The following is a 14,532-nucleotide window of genomic DNA, read 5'->3' on the forward strand; positions in this document are numbered from 1 at the left end:
ATGTTACATCGCAGTTTTCACACTGCAATACGTTTACAATGCAGGCATTACAACGCAAGTCGTTACAACGACTTGCGCTGGAGGGCGCTGGATTTAGGAATAGCATGATTTACTATTCCAACTCCAGCCTACGTAACAGTAGGGAAGGTGTTGGAATAGTAAATCATACTATTCCTTAGTGTATAGCGACAACCAGCGCAAATCGTTGTAACGACTTGCGTTGAAATGTCTGCGTTGTAAGCGTATTGCAGTGTGAAGACCGCGATGTAACAGATATCTCCAATCTGCATGGGGCCTAGCTTGACCTGGCCAATCACATAGATCTGAAGGGACATTTATTTGACAGGGTTGAGTGTCACTTTTGTCCCACCCCCACATACCTGGCACTCACAAGAAACACACAAACAGCACTCACCCAGCACTCACACTCACAACAGGCACTCATACACATCAGGCACGAAAACACCTGAGCAGCATCAAGCAATTAAAGCCTGTGGCCTCCAAGCTGAACAGAGGTGTCTGCATTTAAGGGGATATTTACATAGAAATGCGCAGTGAGGTTCTTTAATTTCGAGTCCATTTTACATTTACCGCCATTTTGTGTTGCCTTTACACAGGCTGCTCGATTCACGAAGTGTCTCTGCCCCTTGGACTGCAACGTGTCAAAAACCCCCTCCGTCCTTGTCTTGAAACCCATCTCAGACACCAGCCGGCCTAACTAATCCTTGTCTGGACTACCTAATCTCTATATCAACTATCTGTTAGCCTTTAGTATTCTTCTCTTGCCGTATCTTATCTTTTGGCCTTCACCATTCTCTCCTTGTGTTTTCCCATTTCACAACCTTTCTTTCGAAGCATACAGACATGTCCTGCCATTGCAACACTGAACCATGGGTACCAGTATTGATTAACTCTGGGGGCTGGATAACAGACAAACATGTAAGCAGAGAGCATTCTGGTTGCACAACACCTTGTTTTCAAACTCTTCTGATTGGCTAAAACTTTGTACATTGGGTGTATGTTTGTACAGATGTATTTTGGTTATAAATGCTTGTGAGCCACGAAGTAAAGTGGCAGTCTCCTGAGAACCTACTTGATGTACTTCTTGGACAACTGCGCTTAGCTGCAGCTAATAAACTTGGTTTTCTACGCCAACAGAGCATTCCGTGTCTCTGTGCAACAAGGCAGGTGAAGATTTCAGGCGTGCCCTGTGCCGCCAGGCCCAAAGGCCCTGTTCTTCAGCAGCGCAGCTCTGCAAGCAACTTAGCTGCGCAGCATCATTTAAAAAACCCAGGGATCAGCTGCATTTACAAAAATATGGCGCACCCCTGTGTGTACCCTTGCGCTGGCGCTAAAAAAGCTGCCTAGTTCCTACACAGACACTCTTGCGCCATGGTGCCTGCGTTGCAGGAATGATTGTTTATGTGCAGGAAGGGACACCTCCCTGCGCAGAAACAATCTTTAAAGGAGATTTGCTCCTATGTGTGTTACAGAATGCAGCACACGTAGAAAGAGCAAAAACCATGAGCAATAATAGTATTCCTCCTCGTTGCGCCAATCTAGCGCCTGCTATTCAGTGGTGTTAGTTTCTGCCGCTGCCTCAGGTTTACACCTCCTTGTAAACACCACCTCCAATGGCGCAGCATCAAAAAGCAGTGGGTGTTGCAGTAGAATGCCCACAGCAACACCCATCGCATGCCACTTTCACGCGGATACCTGTGTGAAAGCATACAATATTTACAAAGCTGCGGTAAGCCACGCAAAGTCACTTAACGCCGCTTTGTAAATATGGTAAAGGGGATTGCGCCACCGAAGCATACTAAAAAGTGATGCTCTGGTGGCATAATGCCCTGTGACTATACCCATCAGGGCCTTACCCCCCAGAACTACCTGCGTGCTCCTACAACCTGTGAGGTGGTGAATGCTCACGGATCTCTGGAGTTCAGCTCTGAAGTTTTCATCTAGTCCTTGGCACCTTAGTGGACGGTTCATGGGAGACCAGCACCTCAGTGTCCAGTGAAAGCGACGGTTTGATATTTTTGCTGTTATTGATGTGGTTGTTTTTTTACATGTCGCCTTGAACATTGTAAAGCGCTCTGATACGTTCATGGGTCATGTTTGCACTATATAAAACTTTAAGAATAGAATAACGTTTCAGTGTTATTTTTTTGTCAGCAACATTTCATGTTTGTGAGTCTTCTGATGGACTCTCTTTGCAAACACAGGTGGTTCTGCGGATCTCAGTTTGAGCTTACCTGCACGTTTTGCTTTTGTCATTGGACGCACGAGCGTGTGCATCCGTGCATGCAATGTGCAGCTGTGTAAAGAAATAGAAGCGTCTTAATGTGTCACAAATGACACTCGGCCACTTGGCGCTATGAATAAGTTATAGCAGTGAGAGTTAACAGCTCACAGGTTTCTGGTGGCTGAGGAGAACACAGGCCTAGTCAGCGAAGGAACAAAATAGCAAGTGCTGGGATGCTGAAAATAGTGAAAGCTATTGTTTAGCAAGCAGCAGTCGTTGTGTCAGAAGAGTTCAGCAGGTTGTAACATAAGGCGAGGTGCAGATAAAGATGCACGTACCAGAAGCCACAGTCCTCCCTCGAAGGGGATGATCAGCAGAGCCACGCCGGAACCTCTCGCTCCAGCGTTCACTGTTGTGACGGAAAGGCCCTTACGTTTCCCCCCCGTCTACCACGTGCCATGCCATTAGGAATCCGCCATTTTGTTTCCCACCAGGTCTACTTAGAAGTACCAGACTCTCATAAGTACCTTCTCTGTGTTTAGCTTTCCAGTAGGTTCTTAGCCTTTTGGCTTCTGTGGACCCCCACTGACTTAATACTGGATGCTGGGGACCCCCACCTAAGCAATGTTTATGATTTGGAACCCTGAAACAGTACATACAAATACAGAGGCGAGCTTATATTAAAAAATCCCAAATAATGAAATATTTTATTAAATTCACAAACAAAAACATATCCGAATATTCAAATATTATTTTCAATGGGAATTTAATTTATTACCTTTCTTCCTCCAAATGCATACTCTTTTTTGGGCGTGTACCAGTTCTTCAAATGAGGCCACCAAGGATTACAACTAGATTCCTTTTGCTGCGCTTGCACTGCTCCCACTAATCAAGATAAGGACACCAACTTTTTTAGCCTCTAACTTCAAATTCCTTCACATTTACAGAGCGTTTTAAATATTTACAATTTCATGTTTTTAAAAAATATATATACTTAATAAATGTGCTAATATTATTTAATTTTGAAAACATTTGTTTGATCCTCAGAAAGAGTGTTGCAAACCTACAGGGCTCCATGGTTAAAAATCACTACCTCAAAAGTTTGTTTTTTATATTCAAGAACTGCAGAGGAAGATTGCTGTATTTTTTTGATTTGCAAGCTGGAGAGCTCTCATTTGTAATACAATTCTCAGCCAGGCCTGTGGGTCTGATACTTGTTTTTTTAAGCCAGGGACTTTCAAACTTTTCTGGACTTTCTTTCACATAGTGCCCTGCGACTAAATAGCGCAACAATGCGCTGTAAGAAATTTAGCAGCATAGGGCTGCGTCATAAAAAAAATGCAAGGATGCGCCGTATTGAAAAGAATATGCCACACCCCTGTGTTTTCCCTTGCGCCGGCACTAAAAAAGCTGCCTAGCACCAGCCTAGTCACCCTTGCACCGTGCAAGGGAGACGAGGTTCATATCACTATTACAGATAGAATGGGTGGCGGCTCGTTTTCTATTTCCCGGAAGTCATTGGCCATCTCCCCATAGGCAGGCCGCTCTTTCATTAATGGCAGCCCTACGGTAAGTTTCTGGTTGGGTTTTCTGGGAACCAATATTACAAGGGGGAATTAGGCTTGCTCTGCTGGGGAGATGTATGACGGTACGACGCGTACCGTCACAACACGTGCTTTTACAACGCGTCTTTAACAACGCAAGTCGTTACAACGACTAGCATTTGGGGGCCGCCGATAGTGAATAGTATAATTTACTATTCTAACACCAGTCCCCGTGGATACTAGGGAAGGTGTTGGAATAGTAAATATACTATTCTTTGTCCTCTAGCGCCCTCCAGCGCAAGTCATGGTTACGACTTGCATTGTAACGGACGTGTTCTAAAAGTACTGCTGGGTAAAATCCGCGTCGAAAAGGATGTTCCCCCTGCTGGGGTGTATATTAAGCCTAAAGCCAGGAAGAAGTCTAGTGGCGGACACAATATTATGATCTTGAGCATGGTCTGGGGACGACGGTCTCCGGTATCTCACCAGCTTTCTCTCACACTCGGACGAGATGCAAAGGTGGGTAAAGGCAGCATTATCAGTCTTGTATCGAAAAGAAAGATGCAAACGCTCTGTGTCTCCTAGCGAGGTGGAGGAGGACAATGTGCGGAAAGATGATGACCCGCCTCCCGCTTTACGATGAAGGACAGAATTAAGCTGGTGTTAGGCCATGTGCAGTCTAATGTAGGCTATGTGATCTACTTGACAATAAAGTGATTATGCCAGTCCTTGCGAAAGAAATGAGCTCTGGCGTCTATACAGTTCTATTCCTGGTTCCAGAACTGGTAGTTGAGTGCAGATTGGTGATCAACCTCAAAGGTTTGAATGAATGGACTGTACAACTTAATCTCAAGTTGTTAACTCTTCAACAAGTTACACAATGGCCATTCAAGGAGATTTCCTATCATCTTTTGACTTTCAGGATGTCTCTTTACGCCCCCGTTCACGGGACCTGTAGGACATTTCTCCAGTTACGGTGTATGGTCATCATTTTCAACTCATCGTATCGGGTCACTACATCAGGGGGTTTATGCGGATTCCTGTAGCTCAATGATACTGGCCCTCTCATGGTTGTTGGCTCAGAAGCCAACAACACGAGTGTGCTACGTGTTTCAAAGTCATGGTCTGTGGATCAATGTGAAGAAATCACACCTAATTGTCTCTACCGTCTAATCTCGGGAGTTCATCTATACCTGGCATGAGAGCAGCGTGGAGATTGACGTGAGTGGGCTGGCTTGATGCTCGCTCAAGCACAGGGAGTCAGCGCTGATTCCCCACCCGCCTGCGGAATAACGCTGGGTTGGAGAAACCTAAGTGCGTATGTTTGTTTGGTCCGCCTAAGACGGCTGGCCAAACAGACATGCGCACTTGTAGCAGTGCGTACCACTCCTCCTCCAAACCTCCCAGTGTCAATAAGGATGGCCAGGCCCCTCCCCACCCTTGAATCAGCATACTGGGCATAGCAACAAAACAAAATGTATAAGATGTTTTATCATCAGTTTATTTTGAGCCACTGGATTACACCGGTCCTCCAGCTCATTCCAGGATTCAAGGCACGTGGTGCAGTTTTATGTTGGATATGCTTTACGACTTGTCATTCAAAAAGAATGTGTTACTTGCTTGTATAGTCATACTCTTTGTTGAACAATGGTTCTGAAAGCAAAACACCAATGTTAGTCTACGTATTAGAACATTGGAATGTTGGGAGCTCCATTGCAGACAATGGAGTGCTCCCTGCTTCTACGGGCCGGTAAAGGCCCGCAGAGCAACATTCCAATGTTTTACAAATGCCTCTCGGAGCTCGAGGGGATTTATATCCCCTCGAACTTCGAGAACCCTTTGTTTAATTTGTTAGAACATTCTGCCCTCTAGTGGCAGAATGTTCTAATAGCCTTATAGCCCTTCGTAGCAGGGCTATATACCGGCTATTAAAGTCCTGCTGTCTCGTTAAAGTCCCTCGCCTTCGGCTCGGGCCTTTAACGATTCAGCGGGCCTTTAATAGCCGGTATAGCCCGCTACGGCGGGCTATAAGGCTATATTAAAATTATACGTGAATTTAGGTAAAACATGTTTTGAAGTTCTTTTGAACTAACATGAATCTAATAGCATCTTCCGTCAAATACGCGCGTTTGGGAGTTCCTACAAGCCATTGTCTGTAGACTCCAACAACAAAAAAGACAAGTTGTTTCCATAAAGTGTTACTCAAAAGACGCGGCTGGGCAGCGCCAGGCTCGTTAGAAAAGTAAACTAATAACCTCTCTGCTCCTGATTGCTGTGCACTGGGGGTAATCAGATACAGAACTTGTCCGTATGGTGTCAATATATCCCAGCTTGATACGCTATTGGAGGACGTCTGCCTCAAAAATGTACACATCTAAATGTGATCCATACATGGTGGCAAGCAGGGCCGGGTCTAGAATTTTTGGGGCCCTGAGCGAAGGGGACTGTGCGAGGCCCCTCTAATTTACATAAGTGACACCTTTAGGGGTCAGTAAGCTGCTTTGTGCACAATCCTCCTGGGCCCAGCTCCCCTCTCTGACACCTACAATCACCTCTTTCACAGCTCATATGGGCTGAAGCTGTGAGAAGAGCTGGGGGGCTGAGAGTTAAAACTGTGCAGACAGTAAAGTGCTGACAATGGGCGTCCCGCAGGGTCTCTCAATGGGCAGCCAAGCAGGAGGCCTAATTGCAGGACAAAATGCATCTCCTTGCAACTGGCACAAGATGAAGTGTCCCCCTCCACTAGTCCTCCCCACATCATCCCTGAGACGCCCAGGGAGTGGCCCCCTCCTGTAAGCCCAATTGCAAACAGACACCTTTCTTCAATGGGATCGGCAGGGGCACAGTTTGGTGGTGTGTTGCACTGGTACGGGGCCCCATGCTGGTGGCTGAGTACAAGGCCCTGGGCAACACCCATACTACCCATGCCTAGCGCCGGCCTTGGTGGAAAGAATTAAAGTTTCAGTGTCAGGAAATATGACTATTCCAAAACAATAAAAAAAATCGGTTTTCAAAGCAGCGTGAGGGCGCACACTTTAGAAGAATGCCGCACAACGTGCATCGTTTTTTAATGTTCACTGTCTTGGATCACAAAGCGACCGCTCAGTGCCACACTTATAATAAATGTATGATCTACAGAACTGCTGTGCTTTGCTGTTTCTTAATGGGCAATGGCACTGCCAGAGCCCCTGTGATGCGTAAACCCAACGCCAAAGACAGGTTTTAAATCAGAACTGGATGCGCAGAATAAAAAAGGCGCCTTTTACATTTATATTATGCAAACTATTGTGCGCTAGAACGAACATCGGTAATAAAAGTGTGGCCTAAAGTGTGGCCTTGTGCTACCGTGCAAGACTCACTCATTCTTTGCTGATCCATCACATTTAGAAAAGAGCCTGATGAACGAATACAGTTTTCTTTCTTTAAAAAAAGAGTCCATTCTCTGTCATGTTGACGCCCCTTTGTTAAACTGCTATAATAGCCAGATGATAATGCACAGAAAGCAATGCGAAATCTGCCTATAATAATCACAGTATATGCTGTATAATTTGCCATTCCTCTCCACATAAATTGCCTTTACTTTGCTTCATAATTTAGACAAACTTTCGTTACAATTTTATTCTCTAAAGTGCTACATACTCCCACTGGCCCTGGTTTATGAAGCTGCACAAGATCATCCGAAAAGACCGCAACAAGCAAACGGGAGGAGGCATCGCTATCGTCCACAAGAATTCAATCCGCATCTCAACCAGCTCAGACGTCAACCTCGCTAGCGCCAAACACCTTCACTTCCAGATCCACACCGACCCCAAGACCACACTCAGAGGCACCCTCCTCTACAGGCCACCAGGACCACGTGCACAATTCAGTGAAGACATCTCTGACTTTATCACCCCACACGCCCTCCCCTCCAAGGACTACATTCTATGGGGAGACCTCAATTTTCACCTGGAAAAAAGCAACGACAGCAACACCACCACCCTTCTGGGCAATCTCGCCAACCTCGGACTCAAACAACTTATTAATACCCCCACTCACTACGCAGGTCACACACTCGACCCTATCTTCACCTCCAGCAAACATATCTCCTTCAGTCACACCACAGTTCTCCATTGGACGGACCACAGCTGCGTTCACTTCATCTACAATAAGACCGCAACCCACAACCATCCTCATCCTACTCTGCGAAGAAACTGGAACAAAATCACCATCGACCAGATCGCCTCATCGCTTCTTCGCTTCTTCTTCTTCTCCTGCCCACTCTTCGAACCCCAACCAAGCAGCCATTAACCTCACCCAATGGCTAACCAACAGCGCCGACAACCTAGCACCCCTGAAAAAACGTCAAATCAAACTAGGCAACAAAAACGGCCCCTGGTTCAACGATGATCTTAAGAAATCCAAGAAACTCTGTCGCTCCCTTGAGAAGGCCTGGAAAAAAGACCCAAATACCAGCACCAGGGACGCCTTCAAAAACGCCACCCGTCTACATCACCAACTGATCCGGACAGCCAAGAAAGCCGCACTCAAAGACAGACTCGACAACAACGCTCACAACAGCAAGGAATTATTCAATATCGTCAAAGAGTTTACTAACCCCACTGCCAACTCCAACAACATCACTCCCTCTCAAACCCTTTGCGACTCCCTAGCTTCGTTCTTCCACGACAAAATCGCAGACATCCACAACAGCTTCGACAACCAACCCGGAGACCAACCCACCCAACCTTCTGCCGCACCTTCACCCCCCTTGAACATCCCTAATGAATGGAACCCAATCTCCACGGAGGACACCATCCGTCTGATGAACTCCATCCACTCAGGATCCCCCACAGACCCATGCCCTCACCACATCTTCAATAAAGCAGATTCCATCATAGCACCACACCTCCGAGACGTCATCAACTGCTCCCTCAACTCCGCCACCTTCCCGGAAAGCTGGAAACATGCCGAACTCAGCGGCCTTCTGAAAAAACCCACAGCTGACCCCACCGAACTGAAAAACTACCGCCCCATCTCGCTCCTTCCATTCCCGGCCAAAGTCATCGAGAAAGCTGTCAACAACCAGCTCGCCGCCTTCCTCGAAACCAACAAATCCCTCGACTCCTCACAGTCTGGCTTCCGAGCCAAACACAGCACTGAGACCGCACTCATCGCAGCAACAGACGACATTCGAACCCTACTGGACAATGGAGACACAGTCACCCTCATCCTCCTAGACCTCTCCGCAGCCTTCGACACAGTCTGTAATAGCACCTTCATACAACACCTCAGAAACATCGGAATCCAAGGAAAAGCACTGGAATGGATCACCTCGTTCCTTGCCGGAAGAACTCAGAGAGTCCGCCACCCACCATTCAAGTCAGAGGCCACTGAAGTCATTTGCGGCGTACCACAAGGATCCTCACTCAGTCCCACCCTCTTCAACATATACATGAGCCCCCTCGCGGCCATCGCACGCCAACACAACCTCAACATCATCTCCTACGCCGATGACACTCAACTTATCCTCTCACTCACCAAAGACCCTAACACCGCCAAAACCAACCTACATGAAGGAATGAAAGAAGAAGCCGAATGGATGAAGCACAGTCGTCTGAAACTGAATTCCGACAAAACAGAAGTCCTTATCTTAGGTACCTCCCCCTCTGCCTGGGACGACTCTTGGTGGCCAGAGTCCCTTGGAAAAGCACCCATCCCGACAGACCACGCACGGAACCTGGGCGTCATCCTGGACCCTCACTCTCGATGACCAGACAAGTCAACGCCGTTTCATCATCTTGCTTCAACATTCTTCGCATGCTCAAAAAAACATTTCGCTGGATCCCCATGAAACTAGAAAAACGGTCACCCACGCATTGGTTACTAGCCGCCTGGACTACGGAAACACCCTATACGCCCGTACCACCGCAAAACTTCAGAAAAAACTCCAACGCATCCAGAACGCATCAGCCAGACTCATACTAGACATCCCGCGTAACGACCACAATTCTGGTCACCTGAAAACCCTCCACTGGCTCCCCGTCAATAAGAGGATAACATTCCGTCTCCTAACCCACGCACACAAAGCACTTTACGAACTTGGACCCGAATGCCTCAACACACGACTGTCCTTCTACACCGCCTCCCGCCAGCTCCGCTCCTCCAACCAAGCCCTTGCTGCTGTACCTCGCATCAACAAAACCACCATGGGAGGAAGATCCTTCTCGTACCTGGCGGTTAAAACCTGGAACTCACTGCCCATTCACCTTCGCCTCACTCAGAACCACCTAGCATTCAGAAAGCAACTTAAAACCTGGATATTTGACAAGTAATCCCCCACCCTTTTCCAAGCGCCTTGAGACCCTCTGGGTATGTAGCGCGCTATATAAATTATTTGAATTGAATTGAATTGTGGGAGAAGCCAGAAACTCTGAAAAAAATGATGCACGAAAAACCTAATTTCCAATCTGCCTGTGGGAATGAATTATCTGCGCATAGAAATGTAATATACCCCTAACCTTCATGCAGATGAATGTCAACGCGGAGCCAGCTTTATAAAAAGTGAATTTAGAAGAAGTTATGGCAGAATTTCAACTTTTGACCGCAATCAAAGAGAGCGTAAAAGAAGCATTCCTAATAAATGGATGTCTGCTGACACCCAGACTTCTGCTTTTGGTCCAATCTGTGTCACGAAAACTCAATAGATGGGTTTTATAATTCAAACTTTTCTGGACTTTCTTTCACATAGTGCCCTGCGACTAAATAGCGCAGCAATGCGCTGTAAGAAATTTAGCAGCACAGGGCTGCGTCATTAAAAAAATGCAGGGATACGCCGTATTGAAAAGAATATGCCACACCCCTGTGTGTTCCCTTGCACCGGCACTAAAAAAGCTGCATAGCACCAGCGCAGTCACCCTTGCACAGTGCAAGGGTGCCTGCGTTGCAGGAATGATTGTGTTTGTGCAGGAAGGGACACCTTACAGGTGCATGAGCCCTGTACACCTGGGCTTCATCCTGGACTCCTCCCTCACGATGACCAGACAAGTCAACGCCGTCTCCTCATCGTGCTTCATCACCCTGCGCATGCTCCGCAAGATCTTCCAATGGATCCCCACCGAAACCAGGAAGACCGTCACCCAGGCACTTGTTACCAGCCGACTGGACTACGGAAACACCCTCTACGCCGGAACCACAGCCAAACTTCAAAAAAGACTCCAACGCATCCAGAACGCCTCCGCACGACTCATTCTGGACATCCCCAGACACAGCCACATCACCGGACACCTGAGAGACCTGCACTGGCTCCCCTTCAGCAAGAGAATCACGTTCAGACTCCTCACCCACGCACACAAGGCTCTCCGCGACCTGGGGCCCAAGTACCTCAAAGACCGCCTGACCTTCTACACACCCACTCGCCAGCTACGATTGACCAGCCACGCCCTCGCCGCAGTACCAGGCATCCGCAAAGCCACCGCCGGAGGAAGATCCTTCTCCTACCTGGCAGCCAAGACGTGGAACTCCCTCCCCATCCACCTCCGGCTGACCCAAGACCATCTCTCCTTCAGGAAGCAGCTCAAGACCTGGCTGTTCGAGCAGTGACGCACCCCTCTCCCCCAGCTCCTTGAGACCCTTCCGGGTGAGTAGCGCGCTATACAAATGCATTGATTGATTGATTGACACCTGCAGTGTCTAAGTCCATTCTTAGATATTGTAAGTGCAGTGGTGCCATTAAGAGTATATGGTGCTGTGAGCTTGTCATTATGAACTCCACAGCACCGTAATGGCTACACTGAAAACTGAGAAGTTTGGTACCAAGCATCTCGGCACATAAAACCCACACTGATGCCAGTGTGGGATTTAATGAAAAATGCACACCGAGGGCATCTTAGAGATGCCCCCTGAAAACTAACCCACCACTAGTGTCCAGGCTGAGTGGCTGCTTTCAGCTGCCACCACCAGATATGTTTCTGGACCCCTGGGTCGAGAGCTTGCTGCTCTCGGGGGCCTGAAACAATGCACATCCTGGGATGAGGTGCCAAGCCTCCTCCCACAGGATGGGCAGGGTTCACGAAGGGGAAGCTTCAAAGGCATGCCGCCTTTGTGAGCCTCCACAGACCATGTGCTGCATTCAGCAACTGATCCCCACTGGTTGTACCCCCCCCCTTTGGGCGGGAGAGCCAGTGTGAAAAACAAGGGAGGAAAAGAGGCCTGCCCACCTCTGCCAACTCCACCCCTTAGGTCAGGGAGGCGAGGTGAAGCACAACTCTGAGTCCCCGCCATCTTGAGGATGGGGGGACCCAACCAACCAGGGACAGGCTCCTGCCCCCCTCCCATTGGAGGGTGGCACGATAGGGGGTGTACCCACCCCAGGAAAGGGACCCATTGGTCCCTGCCCTTTACCTACCTGTAACGCCCCTAAATCTAGTATTTAGGGGACACACTGAACCTTGCTTCCTTAGATCCAGCCTGACAACAGGAAGAAAAGAAGAAGAAGGATCGAACAGCAGTGCAGCCAGCTAACAAGAGGAAGATGCACACTGACTTGGCCCCAGCCCCACCGGCCTGTACTCCCTCAAACCTGCTCCTGCGAAAACACGGTGTGTCCTGCAGCCATCAACCTCAGAAACCCTGGAGGACCTGCCTGAATTCCCTTCCAAAGTGAGGAAATATAATTTTTGATCGAGTAGTGTTCCCCAGCGAGTACCCCACCGTCTCCATGTACTAGCTTGCAGTGCATGTTATTCCCCTCCTGTGCCAGCTACGAAGACGCAAATACATTTGCGTCCATCTTTAACTTGTCCTCTTTCAGATCCGCCATGAACGGATTGAACATTCAGTTTCTATATATGCTGTGCCACCGTCTTTTTGTGGTACACTTTACACGTTTTTCAGCTCTGGCGAAGTAGGCCCAGATTATGCCATTGAGCTTTTTTTTCGAGTTCTCTCCTGCTTTCTGACTCCGAGGGCCTCAGCCCAGGCTACCTCTGTACCAGTGGCCCCCACCTTACTCCTTGCGCGGCTCCGGCGCATGGCCTAACCTCTGCCTGCCAAGACTGTATTCAACCTTCGAATTATCTGCTCCACTCCTCGAAAACACATTCCTGTCTCGTAGCTCAAGTAAACATCCTCCCAGCTGCAGGAGCAGAGGGCCCGGTTCTTCTGTCTCCGTGCAAGTAATTCATAGACTCCGTTGCCATGGTAGGCCCATGCCCCCTCACCCCGCATGCCAACACGTAGACGCATATATGCAGACAGTATAGAGTAGTCTCCGCCCGAGAGACCTTTTCCCTTCCAGATACTACTGTTCCTTAAACATACGATACCAGATACGATTTGGGATTAGGTTGATCTGACATCCCAGACTTATGTCTACACTTATGTCTACACTTGTAGTGCTAAATGTCAAGTCCTTTCACCCTCTGGTTATACGTCAGACCCACGTCAAGCTGCTGCGCGCGCATCTCTGCCATATATTTCTGCTGACATTGCAAGATTCTCTTATGTATCCACCCATTTTGTGACCTCATGATTAATGACGTTTCTAGTGTACGCCTTCATGCACGCCCATTATACCGCCTTTTTAATGACGTTTCCATGTTTTATCTCTTCTTTTTCAACTGTTACGCCTACTATATGCTCATACATTGTAATGCATTGACTATATATATGTACTTCTGTAAACAATATGTTGTCTGTCTGCCCCTTCCTGAACCTGTGTGGTGATGGAATGGTTATGCCACCTTGGCTCGAGCCAATAACCCAATTCCTTTTACAGGAATAAAACCCTTTTGAGTTAACCTCAATATCCCGGATTTTGCCTCTTATTTTTCTGAGTTATTCTTATTGATTATTGATAGCAAATTAAGTATAGGTAATCGATTTTACCACAGTTCTGGCGCCCGAACAGGGACCCCTCCCCCACCCCACGCGCCGGTGGTGCGTTGCAGGCCTAGCCCCCTGCCACAGCCGGACGGACAATTACGCGTACCCGCAGGATTTCCTGTATCTCCCTCAGGCCAACGGAGGTGACTGAGGCTGCGATCGACACCCAGACGAGGCGGTGAGGAGTGCGGAGGATCCCGACCTGAGCCTAGCTGAGAGAGCAAGATCCGTGGTATACCGAGGCCCGCCAGGTTCCGAAGTTCCGAAGTATCTGCGTCGAGTCCGAATCCAGTCCGCGTCGAGTCCAGTCCAGAGTTTCCGAGGCCTTCTGTTTCCGTGCTTCCTGGTGAGTACCGTTGCTAGGGACGCATCCTGACGTGCGCATTGGTTTGTGCCGGTCTAGTTGGGTTCGGGTACACGAGCCTGTTCTGCACTGTTCAGCAGTGTATCTGTACTGTATAGCAGTATATCTAGTTTGCACCTGTAGAAGGTGTATCCGTGCCGTCTAGCGGTACATCCTGTTGCTCTTGTCACTGTTATCTATTAATGTGGTTCGTTCTTGAAGTATTTTAATGTGTCATTCAAATGTCGTGGTATGAGTGAATGTTCGATTTTCATTGTTGTGCTTAGACGTGTCTTATGTATAGTGTGTTCATATCTGAGTAAGAACCAAGTAGCCAGATTTCAGAATGCCGTTGTTCTCCAAACTAAGACAAATAAAAACCCGTAAAGGGGTTCTAGAAGAAGCTGTTCCCATTCCACCTAGGGACACTCCAGGGTACTTTATGTACCATAAACACGGCCTAGACGCTGTTTTATTTCTCGACTTATGGGTAGACTACACTAAAGAACTGTCAGAGAATCAGAGATGGCCCGCTG

At 48.1% G+C, this 14,532-nt stretch overlaps 1 protein-coding gene across 1 annotated transcript in view; it reads left to right on the forward strand.

Annotated features, from left to right (window-relative positions):
- KLHDC8B (kelch domain containing 8B) overlaps window positions 1-14,532 on the forward strand; it is an 858,961-nt gene that overhangs the window by 822,116 nt on the left and 22,313 nt on the right. The window lies entirely within an intron of this gene.

Source organism: Lissotriton vulgaris, chromosome 9 (assembly GCF_964263255.1).
Source record: "Lissotriton vulgaris chromosome 9, aLisVul1.2, whole genome shotgun sequence".
NCBI lineage: Eukaryota > Metazoa > Chordata > Amphibia > Caudata > Salamandridae > Lissotriton > Lissotriton vulgaris.